Source organism: Macaca fascicularis, chromosome 10, assembly GCF_037993035.2.
Source record: "Macaca fascicularis isolate 582-1 chromosome 10, T2T-MFA8v1.1".
NCBI lineage: Eukaryota > Metazoa > Chordata > Mammalia > Primates > Cercopithecidae > Macaca > Macaca fascicularis.
This window is the reverse complement of record NC_088384.1, coordinates 79,469,415-79,480,954: the sequence shown is the minus strand read 5'-3', so window position 1 is coordinate 79,480,954 and position 11,540 is coordinate 79,469,415. Positions and strand designations below refer to the sequence as shown.

Here is an 11,540-nt window from a genome sequence, read left to right as displayed (position 1 = left end):
CCAAAATAAACAAAAGCAAGATTTGCCAGTAATGGTGAAAATGGAACTTTTACATTGGACCATACTTTTTCCCACTCAATTCAGTTTGAGACACACCAACAGAGGCACTGTAAGACACTATGGCTGTCTTCCTTGATATTGAGACATCCTAGTTTCCAATAATTTATTATGGACCTGTTACCCATTAATCAATATAAACCTATTCATATTGAGGAAAAAGTTTCCACAAGTACAAACTTGAATTTCCTTTTATTTGTCCTAAAATGCTTACTTTCAAATTTGAAGGGACTTCAATTATTCCATGTAGTTTTCGATAACATTTTTGTATCTTTTCTGACCAGAGTCAAAATATCCATACAGTATTCATACTGCAGCACCTTCCACCCACCCTTTGGTCGCTTGAACTGCCCTTCTTTTGTTCTTTTTCCACGTTCAGATCTTTCTTGAAGTGTAGTAAGCAGAACCTACTGGGTATTCCAGCTGCAGTTTGATCTATCATTGTTGGAATGACTTCTGCTATGCCGTCGTCTTCCAGTCAATCTATTTCTAGATACGATCTTCTAAACTGTTATCAAATGACTGACTTCTTGATCTCCTTCTTTCATAACTTCAGCTTCTAGAACGTCTGTATCTGTCATAATCATCATAGTGTGAAGACTGTATTTCAATCTGCCATCCACAAATCCACTTTCTGTCTAAATTATGTAAAGCGTCTTCAGCATTGCAAACATCCTCAAGTTGAACATAAGCAAATCCTCTTGGACAGCGAGTGCAGAAATCAAGTGGAACATACACATAAACTATAGGACCATAGTGACCAAATTCACTCTGTAAATCTTAAGACCTGGTGTCGTCGGCCACATTTCTGATAAGCAGAGATGTGTTAGGGGAACACAAGTAGCGAGACATGGTGACGGCGTGTCTGTCAGTCAGGTGCACTAATGGGCTCAGCAAACTGACTGTGGTTCTGGCGGCCAAGCGTCAGACACACATAGCCCAGAAGGCTCCGCCACAGCCATCCACCTCTTTTCATGAGACTTCACTCCCCACTCCTAACTCCACGCAAAGCCCATTTTTTTTCTACTTTTAATTATCTATATGTCTGATTTTCTTTTTCTAAAATAAAATCAAATTATTTTGTAATAAGCAAAAAATATTGGCAATTGGTGTAAGCAAATGTCCAAAACAAGAAAGCCGATCAAGTAAAAGATGTTATTCATAGAAACCTATTGGCAGCAAATATCCTTACTTTATGAAAGAACATGCCACTTACTACTAATTACATTAACAATACATTCTTACCATTTTTCTTATTAAAACAACATTAGAGGATCATAAACTCGTGTCCAGAATTGGTTCCTTCTGGTGGGTTCTTGGTCTTGTTGACTTCAAGAATGAAGGTGCGGACCCTCGCAGTGAGTGCTACAGTTTTTAAAGATGGGGTGTCCAGAGTTTGTTCCTTCAGATGTTCAGATGTGTCTGGAGTTTCCTCCTTCCAGTGGGTTTGTGGTCTCACTTGACTTCAGGAGTGAAGCCGCAGACCTTTGCAGTGAGTGTTACAGCTCTTAAAGGTGGCGCTTCCAGAGTTGTTTGTTCCTCCTGATGGGTTCGTGGTCTCACTGACTTCAGGAGTGAAGCCGCAGATCTTTGCAGTGAGTGTTACAGCTCATAAAGGTAGTGCAGACCCAAAGATGTGAGCAGCAAGATTTATTGTGAAGAGCTAAAGAACAAAGCTTCCACAGAGTGGAAGGATACCCAACTGGGTTGCAGCTGCTGACTGCAGTGGCCAGCTTTTATTCCCTTATTTGGCCCCACCCACATCCTGCTGATTGGTCTATTTCACAGAGCACTGATTGGTCCATTTTACAGAGCTTTGATTGGTCCGTTTTTACAGAGTGCCGATTGGTGCATTTACAAACCTTTAGTTAGACACAGAGCGCTGATTGGTGTGCTTACAATCCTTTAGCTAGACAGAAAAGTTCTCCAAGTCCCCACTCAACCCAGGAAGTCCAGCTGGCTTCGCCTCTCAATCCCCTCCTCTAAACAGGACACCCCAACTGCTGTTGGGAATTGGGCGATGACTTCTCTAGCTACTTCCTGCTGGAAAGGAGTGAAGAAGGGGCCCTGTAATTGTAGTGTCCTTCAGAGGGGATCTCTTTAGGTCAGTGAAAGGGCCAGGCAGGTTGGTCCAGGGGTCCTTGGTAGAAGTTGTTAGTTGAGCTCATTGGGGTAAGACCATCTGTAGCTTGATGGCCTCGATCCTAGAGGAAACAAATTTGACAAGGAAGTTAAAAATACAGGGCCAGAAGGCAAGCAATAGCAAGATGGCTGCCATGGGACCTAGAAAGGGGAGAAGCCATGTTGCCCAACTCCAGAGGTTGGTATAAGAGTTTGAAAGGTGTTGTCTGACGTCAGAAGCCTTTTCCTCTAAGTGCTGGGCAGCATCTTGTACTATCCCTGACTGGTTAGTGTAAAAACAACACCCTTCCCCTATGAAGGTGCAGAGTCCTCCTTTCTCAGCAGCGAGGAGGTCTAGGCATCGGTGGTTTTGGAGAGTTACTCTTTCCAAAGAGTCTATTTGGGATTGTAGAATAAGGATAGATATCATTATTTCTTGCAAACTGTCTGAGAAATCCTTTGAGAGTGTGTAGTAGTAGGATAATGAAGTAGATAAACTGGCTATTCCGGTTCCTGTAGTAGTAACCATTCCTAACCCTATAAGTAGGGGTATTAGTTGCATGGCTCTGCACTGACAGACTTGAGCTTTGAGGGGTACTGATAGGGCCTGATTTCCTGGGGCAATGTTAATGTTGGGACTTAGAAAGACTAAGATGCAGGTGCCTGTCCAGTTAGTGGGGAGGCAGATATAGGTCGATGTTCCACATAAGAAGAATATGCCTTGACGGTAGACATAACTGGTTGTGTATATTAAAAACGTGTGTGAGTTTGTTGTTTTCATTTTCCCCTACTCCTAGAGTACTTGCCAAGGCAGCTCCGGTGAGCAGCTGGAAAGGGGTATTGGGAGCAAACTGAATGGCTCCCTATGTTCCATTTTCCCATTGGAGAAAAAAATCATTTTGTATCTACTAGGAACCATTTGAGAGAGTGATTGAAAGAGGAGATGAGAAGGCATTCACTAGTGGTGGGGGCACTGCTGCAGGGAGTCCAGGGGTGAATGGTTATGCAGGGAGTATGTTTGTCATTACAAAACCTGGACTGTTTGTTAAGTAGAGAGGAGGTGATAATTTTGGGGGGCCCTGAGAAGTAGACAAACCATCTGAATGGAGCTGTTTGGGTGACTCAGAAGTTACTATGATCAGTTGGGGCTTGAAGCTATAGGGTGTAATTACACTGATGGGGTAGCAGGTGCCCCAGGGGCAGGCCTGATAACAGGTTGCGTTGGATGCATAAAGGGGCTTGGAAAGTTAAGATGGTATTCATAGTTATGGGGCTGCGTATGGGCTTTTCATTGCTTGTGTAATAGGTGAGGTTGGAAATGTAAGAACATAAAAGTTGGATTGCATATCCTGTTAGGGTATTCTTGGTCCTATCAGAGATGGGGAAGTTGGCTAATGATTGCATATTTAGAAGTCAGAAAGAGTCTTTTCCTTCATAACGAGGGTGGTAGGTTAATTTGGTAAAGACCTAATTTTTTGCTGGAATGGGAGTGGCAACATAAGCAGAGGTTGATAGAGAGATACAAAGCTAACAGTCATTTGCCAGAGAAGGATTGGACTGGTTTAACAGAGAGTGGGTTGAGAGTCTTGTAGAGGTAATTAGGAGCTAGTGGAAGGGGAGGGATGATTGTATGAGGTATCCAAGGAAGCAGGAGGAATAGATAGGCAAAGAGTAAATAGGAAGGTAAAGAGGGTGCTCTGGAAGATGAGATCATTTTATTCAGGCTGAGTTAAAGGTAGGCGTAAATTGTGGTCAGAAGGAAAGAAGATAGAAAGAAGGCTGATGTGATTAGGATTTTTGTCCTGGCAGGAGCTACAGTATATAGTCCTATTGCAAAGAGTATGGTTAGAATGCTGCTTAATAATATGATGAAATAATAAAAGGATTCCATTAAAGGGGCAAGGAGAGATGTTAAAGATAAAGATTATGTAGGTTTTCCCTTATCTTTTTTAAGGAGGAAGGGGTGTGTCTTCAGTATCAGTAGTAGGAGCCTTTTTAGTTTGGGATGTTTCCTTCTGAAATAGGAGATGCAAGTCCTCCAGTGGTTCGCAGGTGTTTCGAGGCTGGTATGGCTGATCTTGGGACTCCTGAGCTGATGGTCCCACAGGTTCCTCAGGGGGTGTCCAAAATTTAACTCGGGTGTGGTGAATCCAGGATTCCACTCCTGCCACCTTAACTGCAGTGGGGATAGAGAGGATTACCGAGTATGGTCCTTCCCACAAAGAGTCCATAGATGGGGAGGTAGAGGAGAGAGATTTGACCAACACTAGATCTCCTGGTTGTATCCAGGCATCCATAGTCGGCAAAAGCTGGTGATTCCAAGGAACCCCCACAACTGTTTTAACGTCTTAGGGTGAGGATAAGCCAGTATAGGCTGTATTCATTCCTTGCTGAGGGCCCTGGCCCCTCTGGCTAAGATTAGGCCTAGATATTTGACCTGCTGTAGGCAAAGCTGGACCTTCGACCTAGACACTGTGTACCCTTGATTAGCTAGAAAGTTCAAGAGATCTAGAGTAACCTGCTGGCATGAGGCTTCTGAACTGGTAGCCAAAAGTAAATCATCCACATGCTGAAGGACCAGAGTGCCTGGACTTGAGAAGTGGCCTAGATTTCGGACCAGTGCCTGACCAAACAGATGAGGGCTATCCCTAAACCCTTGGGGCAAGACCGTCCGTGTAGGTTGGGACATGTAGTCTGTGGGATCCTCAAAGGCAAAGAGAAACTGGGAGTCAGAGTGCAGGGGAATACAGAAAAAGGCATCCTTGAGGTCCAGAACAGTGAACCATTCTGCTTTCTCTAGTATTTGAGAGAGCAGGATATAGGGGTTGGGTACAACTGGATATAGAGGAATTACTGCTCATTGATGAGTCTAAGATGTTGCACTAGTCTCCACTGACCATTTGGATTTTGTACTCCTAGAAATGGGGTGTTGCAGGGACTGCTGCATTTCCTTACTAAGCCTTGAGCTTTTAAATGTTTAACAATATCCTTTAATCCTTTAGGAGCTTCAGGCCTTAAGGGATATTGCCTTTGATAAGGAAAAGTGGTGGGATTTTTTAGCCTGATTTGGACTGGGCGGGCATTTTTCACCCTTCCAAATTGTCCTTCCAATGCCCAGACTTCAAGGTTTATTCCCTTCTCAAGTAGGGAACAACAAATGGGTAACTTGTTCCCCATATTCATGTAGATAACAGCTCCAGCTTTGGTTAATACATCCCTCCCTAATAAGGGTGTGGGACTTTCAGGCATAACAAGAAAGGCATGTAAAAGAGCAAAGTCTCCCAATTACAACTGAGAAGGTGGCAGAAATACTTGGTTACAGGCTGTCCCAGGATTCCTCGGATGGTAACAGACCTTGAGGACAGTCGTCCAGGACAGGAGATTAACACCGAGAAGGCCACACCAGTGTCCAGGAGGAAGTCGATTTCCTGGCCCTCAATGGTTAAACGTACCCAGGGCTCAGTGAGGGTGATGACATGAGCTGGCGCTTGCCCCAGGCACCCTCAGTCCTGTTGTAGGATCATCTGGTTGGGGGCTTCTGGCCCAGAGAACCATTGCACTCTGGAGCAGTGCACCTTCCAGTGATTGCCTCGGCATAGTGGACATGGACGAGGGGGTGGCTTGTTTCTCATTGGACAATTTGATAACGATCCCTACCGGGTGATTGGCCTGCTCCGTTTTCTGTCCTCTCTGAACCACCAAGGTTTGTTTGTCTGAGGGCCATGACTGAGGCTGCGGCCTTTCTCTGATCTCGCTTTTCCTTTTGGGCCTGTTCCTCTTGGTCCCTATTATAGAACACCAAGGTTGCCAGGCTTAATAATGCCTCCAGATTTTGTTCAGGGCCCAGGGCTCGCTTTTGGAGCTTTCTCCTGATATCTGTGGCTGATTGGGTAATAAACTTATCTTTTAGGATCAATTGACCCTCAAGTGAGTCAGGTGACAGGGCAGTATATTTTCTTAAGGCCTCCCATAGCCGCTTGAGGAAGACAAAAGAATTCTCTTCCTTTCCCTGAGTTATGCTAGACATCATTGAATAATTCACGGGCTTTTTCTTAATTCTCCTTAGTCCTTCTAGGACACAGGTCAACAGATGTTTGCGACTCTAGTCCCCATGATCTGAGTCAAGGTCCCAGTGGGGATCCATACTGGAGATGGCTTGCTGACTGGAAGGGAATGTGTCCCTTTCCTCGGCTGTCATTCTATCATTTACTTGACTAAGATACCAGGTATCTCCAAACTCTCGGGCTGCAGCTAAAGCTGCATTCTTTTCATTAAAGAATGAAATAGAATGCTTTTCACAATAGCATGACATCTCTCCAAGTGAGATCAAAGATTTGCCCTAGACCCTGTAGGACATCTGTGTACCTATCAGGATCATCTGAAAACTCCCCCAGGTCTGCCTTGATCTGCTTTCAATCAGAGAGGGAAAAGGGGACATATATGCGGTTTGGATCAAATTCCCCTCCCCCTACAGCTTGAAGGGGACATAACGGATAGCCTCGGGGGTTTTGTGGTCCTTTGGAGATTTCTTTGCTTATTTCCTTCTGGGTGGGGAAGATTAGAGGAAGCTTATCATTAATAGGAAGGGGAGCTATAGGGAGCCTAGGATACGGGGGTAAGCTGAGAGGTCCTCCATGTGGGATGTAAATTGCAAGCTTTGCATAGTTGTGTATTCTCCTTCAATGAAAAGAAAATTTGGACATAAGGTATTTCACTCCATTTGCCTTCCCTCTTACAGAAAAGGTCAAGCTGCAGGACAGTATTGTAATTTATATTTCCCTCAGGTGGCCATTTTTCCCCATCAGAGAGAGAATATTGGGGCCAGGCCATAGTGCAGAAAAAAAATGAGCCACCTCTTTTTCAGAGTTTGTGGGTCAAATTGATCCCAATGGCTTAGGATGCATTTCAAGGGTGAGCCTGTTGATGCCTGAGTGTTTCCCATCTGAAAGACAAAACTGCCTGAGGTTTTGGTTTGTTTGTTTCTCCCCATGCCCAAGAACCCACAACGGGCCCTGGATCCTGCTGATCAGAATAGTTGTGCTCACCAACGCAGCAGCAGAAACACCTCTTGCCCAAGAACCCGCAATGGTCCCTGGACCCTGCTGATCAGAATAGTTGCGCTCACCAACGCAGCAGCACAAGCACTAGTTTTCCTCCTAGACCACAAGGAGGACTGAGGAATGTCAGATTTAGTGGCCCTTACCAATGCATTCTCGAAAACCTGCACCCTTGCCTGTCCTCCTAGACCACAAAGAGAACCAAGAAAAATCGGATTTAGTGGCCCTTATCGAAGCATTCTCGAAAACCTGCACCCTTGCCTGTCCTCCTAGACCACAAAGAGAACCAAGAAAAATCGGATTTAGTGGCCCTTATCGAAGCATTCTCGAAAACCTGTTAGAGTCCTAAGCATTCTTCTGTTAGTATTGGGACTTTACTCATGTCCTATAAAGATGTTATGCTCCAAAATTGAAGTGGAGGGCCATACCCTGAGGGAGGGAAGGGATCTCCAGAGTTGGAAGAGTGATGCCTTTTGTGCTCACTTATATGAATAGGAAGGAAACAATTTCGAAGCTCCCCATGTCCTAGCTTCAGGAATAGCTTTTGTTAGGTCTGCTTGTCTGAGGAGGGATCCTAAAATTCCGGGTAGTCCCCGTTAAGATGGGGCTTTTGGTAAAAATTATGTCTTTCTGATTGGTGAGCCTGGGTGCCTAAAGAAGGGAATACAGTCCTGAAGTTTATACTAGAAATCATTCTTATAGGAGAAACTAGAAAAGCACCAGAGACAAGGAGTGGTTTTTAGAAGCAGGACTAAACTCGGAGAAGAGAGGCGAGAAGAAGTTTGTCTGACAGGCATCAGGACCCAGGAGGCAAGGGTCAGGATAGATAGGATAAATGGACAAGTCTTGCTTGGGCGACATGACTCTGAGAGTTCTGCTAATGGTCGCAGGGACAACCAACTTATTGTCGGGACTCCAGAGCTGAATGGCTTTCCTCTCTGTCAACCCTCGGCTCAGCCCAGAAGTACAAGAAAAGCAGAAGCTGGTTCCAGGCAAACTAATGCTCCCAGCTCTGAAGAATCAGGGGTTGTTACAGAGCCCTTTCCCAGAAAGCCTGACACCAATGTCTTTAGTCCAGTGGCCGTGCTAGTTGTTTTTAGTTGGCCGACAGGTACCCGGTATTTTGCCCCCGAATTCTAAGGAAAAGTAGGACAGAATAGCAAGTGAAAGGGGTCTGATGGTGCTCACTGCTTAGCGATAGTTAATAGTCCCTTCATGGTTGGCAAAATGTGTCCAGAATTGGTTCCCAGTGGTTTCTTGGTCTCGCTGACTTCAAGAATGAAGCCGCAGACTCTCACAGTGAGTGTTACAGTTATTAAAGATAGTGTGTCCAGAGTTTGTTCCTTCAGATGTTCAGATGTGTCTGCAGTTTATTCCTTCTGGTGGGTTTGTGGTCTTGCTTGACATCAGGAGTGAAGACGCAGACCTTCGCAGTGAGTGTTACAGCTCTTGAAGGTGGCACGTCTGGAGTAATTTGCTCCTCCCAGTGGGTTCATGGTCTCACTGACTTCAGGAATGAAGCTGTAGACTTTCACAGTGAGTGTTACAGCTCATAAAAGTAATGCGGACCCAAAGAGCTAGCAGCAACAAGATTTATTATGAAGAATGAAAGAACAAAGCTTCCACAGTGTGGAAGGGGACCCAAGCAGGTTGCGGCTGCTGGCTGGGGTGGCCAGCTTTTTTTCCCTTATTTGGCCCCGCCCACGTCCTGCTGATTGGTCCATTTTACAGAGTCCTGACAGGTCCATTTCACAGAGTGCTGATTGGTCCGTTTTTGCAGAGTGCTGATTGACGTGTTTACAAACCTTTAGCTAGACACAGAGTGCTGATTGGTGCGTTTACAATCCTTTAGCTAGACAGAAATGTTCTCCAAGTCCCCTCTCGACCCAGGAAGTCCAGCTGGCTTCACCTCTCAAACTAGCACTATTTCATGTCCATTTTAAGTAAAATTTAGGTTATAATATTTAGTTTATCCCCAGTTTTTCATAGATGTTCTACATCTCTAGAATAAGGTAGAGAACAAAAAAGGTGTCAGGAATTTGTATTACCTTATTTCTGTACCCTAATTTTGAGCATTTGTGCTGATTAAATACAAAAAAAATACAGATTAAGTAAACCTAATAAATTCACTTGATTCAAAAATAATAATTAATTTTAATAGTTATCAGTGTTTTTATTATCATTATCATCACACCATCATAAGTAAGTGACAATAAAATATTAGAAATTATAAACAGATTATGTTGGTGGTAGGTTATGTAGAATTCTTCCTGAGCATATCTTATAGTAGTATCTAGTCAATTTTTATAAAATGAGCAAAAGAAATAAGATGCAAGCCAGCAGGGAAAAAACTTTTGAAAAGCACCTCATCAAGTACCTGCCACAGAGATAACTGTGCTTTGACAATATCTTAAAGTTCCTCTCAAATTCTAGTACAAAAGTTTTTGTTGTTACAGAGCCTGAATTCAGTTACATCTTGGATATACACAATACTTTGTGATCTGTTTCTTTGTTTTTGTCATTCATCACTCCAAATGACACATATTTGGGGGTAAAATAGGAAGAATTTTAATTCACTATTCCAGAGATAAATTGTTCCCCCTTACTGAGTTTTCCACTGTAACTTTACAAACTAGAGCAGAACATTTTTGTCATGTCTATATTCTTCCCCAAAAATGTATAGAATTGTGCTATCAATATGGTAGCTGTAGTTTCAAATTAAATAAAATTAAAATTTCAGTTTAGCAATTGCACTAGCCAGATTTCCAGTGCTCAATAGCCAACTATAGCTAGTGGCTATCATAATTGGGGGAACATTTTTATAGCGAGTTCTATTGGATAATGCTGAATCATATATCAAATGCTGTCCAGTTACTTGTTAAAACCTAATTTAAAGCTAAGATTTTAATAACAGTGCAGTTTTGCCATAACCTTTAATATTTGGCTTACAAGGTAGCTGATGTAATTTAAGGTAGAATTAAATGCAACTTGTTGCTAAAATATTCCACTCTGTTGCCACACTCTAGAAGTTATCTACAAATATACTCGCACACAGGCTGCTTTACTGGGTAACCAGGGTTTGAATTAGCCATGCCGCATTATTTATTGCTGTGTAAGGAATCATTCCAAAATTTAATAGTATGAAAAGGCAATAGTCATTAATTATCTCCTATGATCTCTATAGGCCAAGAATTCAGAAGCATCTAAATTGAGCAGTTCTGGCTCAGAATCTCTCATGAGGTTGCAGTCAGATGCCAGCTGGGGTTTAGCCATCTGAAGACTCAGTGGTGCTGGATGATCCATTTCTAAGATGGCTCTCACAAATGGCAAATTGTCTTCTCTCCATGGGACTTCTTGAGTGTTTTCACAACATGGCTAGCTTCTGGAAGAGCTAGCAATCCCAAATACTAAAGCAAAAGCTGTTGTACCTTCTATGACCTAGCTTTGGATGTCTTATACCATCACTTCTACCATATTCTATTAGTCACAAAGGTCAACCCCAAGTGATTCATTGTGGCGAGAAGCACACAAGGACATGAGTATCAGGGCACAATTGTCAATGGAGGCCATCTTGGAGGCCAACTACTACCCTACACTCAGCCCACAGTGTTTCTTGCTAGAGTATAGGGGTTAAGCACAAAAAGTGAAAAACATTACCAAGGAATTTAGTCACACTGTCTTCTGTCTGAACATAGATTTGTCTAGTGATTCCCCAAAGGAAGCTCCATGTTTCATTCACCTTTTGAGCTTTCCTCAAATGATCAAGATATCAGAACACTTCCTACTCACCAGCCTTCCCCATAAGCAACACATTTACCACCTAAGGGCAGGAAACTTTACAAAATCGGACCATTAATTGTTTTGACCTTAGCTGCAAAATGGAATGTCTCGGAGGTCTTTTTTAAAAAATTACTGATACCTAGGTTTCGCCAGAGATTATAATATAAATTGTCTGCACGCAACCCAAGAATTAGAAAGCTGAAAAAGCTCCCCAGGTGATTCCAATGTTCAGTGACAATTGAGAACCACCAGTTAGAGGAAGACCCTTCTGAATGTTCTCTTCTGTGATTCCTCTCCTTCTTTAAGTGCTTCATCATACTTTGCAACCCTTAGTTCCCAAATTCTGGACCTTGTTTTTCAACAAAATTCCTGAGAAAACTCTTGACTTCCCACAAAAGTTGGAGAATACCTTGGTCCCTTTCAGCATCTAATTACCTCCATTAACCCAAGATGCAACTCATCCTTACAGAATCCCAAGGGGCAAAAGCTGGTTCTGGTTTTAAGACCAGAGAAGAAAGTAGAATG

At 43.2% G+C, this 11,540-nt stretch overlaps 1 pseudogene; it reads right to left on the bottom strand.

Annotated features, from left to right (window-relative positions):
• Positions 1 to 432: 432 nt before the first annotated feature.
• LOC123567292 (serine/arginine-rich splicing factor 10 pseudogene) lies at positions 433 to 909 on the bottom strand (annotated as a pseudogene).
• Positions 910 to 11,540: the final 10,631 nt, after the last annotated feature.